Raw genomic sequence first — 5000 nt, 5'->3', positions numbered from 1 at the left:
CATGTAAAGAGAGGACGTGGTTTGAGTTCAACCCAGACCAGATGGTCTTTATCTCCTCTATTTTCTTCTCTAACATGGGATAAAGCTCAGCTTCTTAAACTGTGGGTTCACAACCACATTTGGGGTTGGTCATTGAATATGAGGCTCATGATGCTGTGATTTATTATCAGTAAATATTTGATTTGTATAGCTATTTTGTATACCTATATATCCCAGCTCATGTAAGAATTTCCAGGACAAACAGGGATCATGAGTGGAAAAAGTTCAAGAGACCTGGGTTAAAGAATGGCTCATATTTTTAGGCCCAAGATGATTTGTACAGACACAAATTAGGTGTAATGGTTCTTGACCAAGGCCACCCTGAACTAATATAATACCTAGCAAAAAATAGTTCTTAATAAATCCTTATCAAGTACTAACTGAATAATATAGAGAAAGAATCAAAAAAGAGTTGCAGAAAGAATAGGCAGAAAAGTATAAACAAAAGGAGATCGAAAGACTAGGATTCTTGTTCCAAAGATGCAAGAAAAATAATTTTCCAAGAAAGTGTTCTATCCTAGGAGACTGTTTTAGTGGGTTGCAAGCTCATTTATGAGTCAACAGTGATGTGCAGTATCCCAAAAGGCTAATAAAAACTTGGTCTGCATTAATATTGGTGTGACATCCAGAGTTGGGAGTGAGGGGGGTGGTCACCATTCCACTGGACTGTAAATACTCTAGCTCACTCAGACTGAGTCTAGAGAGCCATGTTCAGTTCTGGGCACCATATTTAGGAAAAAACATGACAGAACTGGAGAGTATCCAAAGAAGGATAATCAAAATGATCAAGAGACAAGATTGTTTCATGTGAGTATCTGTAGTTGGAACTGGGAATGTTTAGCCTGAAGGAGAGAAAATTGGGGGGGGGGAGTGTAAGGAGAGGTCTCTTCTCATACCTGAAAGATTTTTATCTGAAAAGAGGATTATACCTGTACCGGCTCAATAGAACTAAGGATCAATAAGGAGTTTTCAAGGAGCAAATTAAAGATTGAATAAAGGGAGAACTTTCTACTAATTAAAGCCATCTCAAAGTGCCCCGGGTTGTCTTCCTATCACTGAAGGTCCTCTAGATGACCATTTGGCCGGGATATCACAAAGGAGACTCTTTTTCAGGTACAGGTGGAATGGGAAGCCAGATCTAAGGTCCTGGGAGCTTCTGAACTGAGGCTTATCTTGGCCCTTATTGAGAGAGCAGATTGCCACAAATTCAAAACTCACCTCTAGTTCCAAGAATCCTTTACAAGGAGAGAAAAAATTTATATCCATACACACATAACATATATACATGCACATATATGTATAAGTATATAAATATATGTGTGTATATGTGTATGTATATATATATATGTATGTGTGTATCTATCTATCTATCTATATATATATCTAAATATAGATATATAGAGATATATAAAATCCATGTATGCACATACATATGTATATGGGTATACGTGTATATATATGTATGCATATATGAATAAACATATACATGTATGTTTGTACATGTATGCATATTGTGAATGTACATGTATGTGTATTTGCACATGTGTTTATATTCTGTCTGTGTATGTGTGTATGCACATGTATAAATAAATGTAAACACTGCATTAAAAATGTGTGTGTGAATGTGTGTACTCATGTATATGTGTGGGTGTTTGTACGGTATGTGTATATACATGTGTATACATGTGTGCATGTTCTATGCATGCATATATGTGCAGCTTTAGGTATACAAGCACATGTACATACCTATATGAATAAGTATGCATGCCTATGTATGTGTACAAATGTGTGGAGGATGTGTCCATGCTTGTGTATATCTGTTTGTATACAAGTTTGTGTATTCTATGTATACACGCACATGTATTTGTTCTTCAAAACTTCAATAGATTTGTAGATTAGAACCAGAGCTGGATATTTTTTTTCCCTTCTTCCATATGGAGCTGATTATTTCAGTGGTGGTGGCTCTGAGAAAGGCCTTCTTAGAACTTCAGAAGAGCCAGGTTGGGAGGAAAAGAGCATTTGTGACCATTCTTTCCACAATCCTTCAAATAGCGGTCAAGGATGTGTTTTTCTCATACCCTCTGTACTCCTCCAGTGTTCTGCTCCAGGTGACCAGCTCACACTGAGGCTGGTACCAGCCTACCAGGAGCTACTGGGGGTTCAATGAATAAGTCAATGGGAAAGACCACATGCCAGGCTCCTAGACTCAATCAATTAGTAAACATTTATTAAGCACTTACTAAATGCCAGGTACTGTGGTACAAAAAGAAACAAAAGACATTCTGGAGCTGGAAGTAACCTCAAAAGTGATCAAGAACAACCTGAAAACAAACAAAACTTTTCTATAAATTTTCTGGAAAATGATCATACATAAAAATTTATGAAGGCCACTAGCAAGGTGAGCCATCTATCTCTAGGCTAACTCTACTAAACAGATCTAGGTTTTGTCCAAAGTTTTATGGATTATTATCCATATATATAATATATGGATTATCAATATCAAGATATAAATTATACCATATTCAATTATTATATAATAATCATTCATGAATATGTATATATTGTATATATATATTGTGAATGTACATGTATTATATTTGCACACACATGTTATATATAGGTGTATACACATATACAAATAAACATATACATATATAGGTATGTACATGTGCTTGTATGCCTAAAGCTGCACATGTATGCATGTACAGAACATGTACGTGTATGTACAATGTACATGCATGTATGTATGTATCTCTAGTCCTTCTCACTAAACTGTCCTTTCTAGTAAAGGATGGCCCAGTGGAGCAAATCCAACCAATTTATCAATGACACATGTACAGTATTCCACATTCTTAGCCCTCCATGTCTTTAACAAAAGGAGAGAAAATAAAATCATAGATTCAGAATTCAAAGGGATTCCAAAGTTCACTGGTCAATCTGTTCTCTATTTCTTTATAGACACTAAATGTCCTTAATCGTGTCAGTGGTAGGTGGCAGAGAGAGGATTTGAACCAAAATTCTCTCCCTTTTAATCCAAGGAGGATTTATAGCTTGACAATTTTAGGAAGTTCTTTCTATCTCCAAGTCTCAATTGTTCCATATGCATTACAGCAGTCTATTTCAATTCAGTCTTAGAGTCAAGTAATTACTAGGTATGTACATGGGTAATCTCTCTGTTCCCCCTAAAAATGATAAGCTGCTATGGAGAGCCAAGAAAAGGTTGTCAGTTCCTGCTCTTGAATGCAGGACCAAGTCTAGTCATTACAGGCTTGGTCCATATTGAGATCAAGATGAGAGAAGCTACATTTCTGACATCCAGCTTATGTTTTTCTGCTCAGGATGTGGAAAAGCTGGTTGCTGTGGGACAAGGACCCAGGTGGTGGTCAGATGGAGAGAGGCAGCACATGGCATTCAGATGGCCAGGAGTCAGAATGGGGGCTTCTGATCACCACCTTTCACCTGAAGGGAGGAAGGATGAATGGTGGAAGTGATAAGGGGGAGCTCAGAATTTTTCAATTTCTGTGCTTTTTTAAAGCTCAACTCTTCCCTTGACAGGAACCAAACTTTAATAAACAGAACTACAGAGTGAATGAGAAAGAAACCAGACAAGGAAACACAAAATAGGTCACACTGTATTCAGATCTATGTTTTAGAATTTGACATTATAATTGCTTCAGGGATAAGATTGCCCTGCTCTGGACATCCTGAAGTTGAGCCAGGAAAAGGAAGGAATGAAAAGGGTCTGGGGTGAATAGATATAAGAGGGAAGGAAGGAATGAATGAAGGAAGGAAGGAAGGAAGGAAGGAAGGAAGGAAGGAAGGAAGGAAGGAAGGAAGGAAGGAAGGAAGGAAGGAAGGAAGGAAGGGAGGGAGGGAGGGAGGGAGGGAGGGAGGGAGGGAGGGAGGCTGGAAAAATAAATATTGTTGAAAAGGAAGAAAGGAAAAGAAGAAATGCAAAGGGAAGCAATAGAGTAAGAGAGGTAGAGAGAGAAGAAGAAAATAAATTCTCAGATGAAGGAAGGACAGAAGGCAAAAAAAAAAAAACAGAGGAAAAGAGAAAAAAAAAAAAGAAAAAGAGAAATGATAATAAGAAACAAGTCAAAAGGATGCTGGGAAAGAAAAGTTTTAAATCCAGAATAGCCATCACATCACAGCACTGACACAAGTTATACAGTCATCATAAGACAAAATATATTTGTACTCCTTGCTACATTCCCAGTGGACTTAGCTGAAGCTTTCTCCCCTGTAATCCATTGCTTCCTGTGAGACAGCTCCGTGCGTGAGCCCTGCCTGAAGGTCTTTCGGATCCCATAAGGAAAGACAATATATTCTAAATACCTTTATGATATATGGCAAATAGCCGCTTTCAATTTCCAATTTTCCTTTTTCACTTGGGTCCATATGTTGGGTAGACTCTAGTCTAAAGACGACACACATTTATTTTCTAGGGGGAAAATGTCCGACTGTGAATGTTCTGGGGAATTCAAGAAATGCCACTAAATTACAAACGAGCGGGGGACTTTCTTATACAAACCTTCCCCCAAGCCCAGCAGTAAATCAGCCAGCCAGTCATCATAGGCTGCTAGAAACCCCAGATGTGTCTCAAGGAGAAAGGTGATCTTTCCCAGGAAACAGGAGGTAGAGGTGCTCCCTAGCACTTGGGAAATTAGGAAACCGTTTGCGGAATGCATATTCATCCTCCTCCACAATATTCCAATCTCGACACCTCATCACACACGGAAATGACCCGAGGTCCTTAGATACCAGGCCAATGGAACTCTCAAACCTGGGCATGTCTGACTGGCTCAAAGGGCTTTGAATGCAGACCCGGTGATGAAGCACATGTCTACTGACTTCAGATCAGTCTTGAGAGAGGTGTGTTGCTAGTGTTGGCTGCCAGATGTGGAATCTTTTCAGACATGGCAGCTTATAAAGGCTTTCTACTAAGGCACAGGGGGTTC

This window comes from Sminthopsis crassicaudata, chromosome 1, assembly GCF_048593235.1.
Source record: "Sminthopsis crassicaudata isolate SCR6 chromosome 1, ASM4859323v1, whole genome shotgun sequence".
In the NCBI taxonomy this organism is placed as follows: Eukaryota; Metazoa; Chordata; class Mammalia; order Dasyuromorphia; family Dasyuridae; genus Sminthopsis; species Sminthopsis crassicaudata.
The sequence above is the reverse complement of the archived record's forward strand: the minus strand, read 5'-3'. Positions refer to the sequence as shown.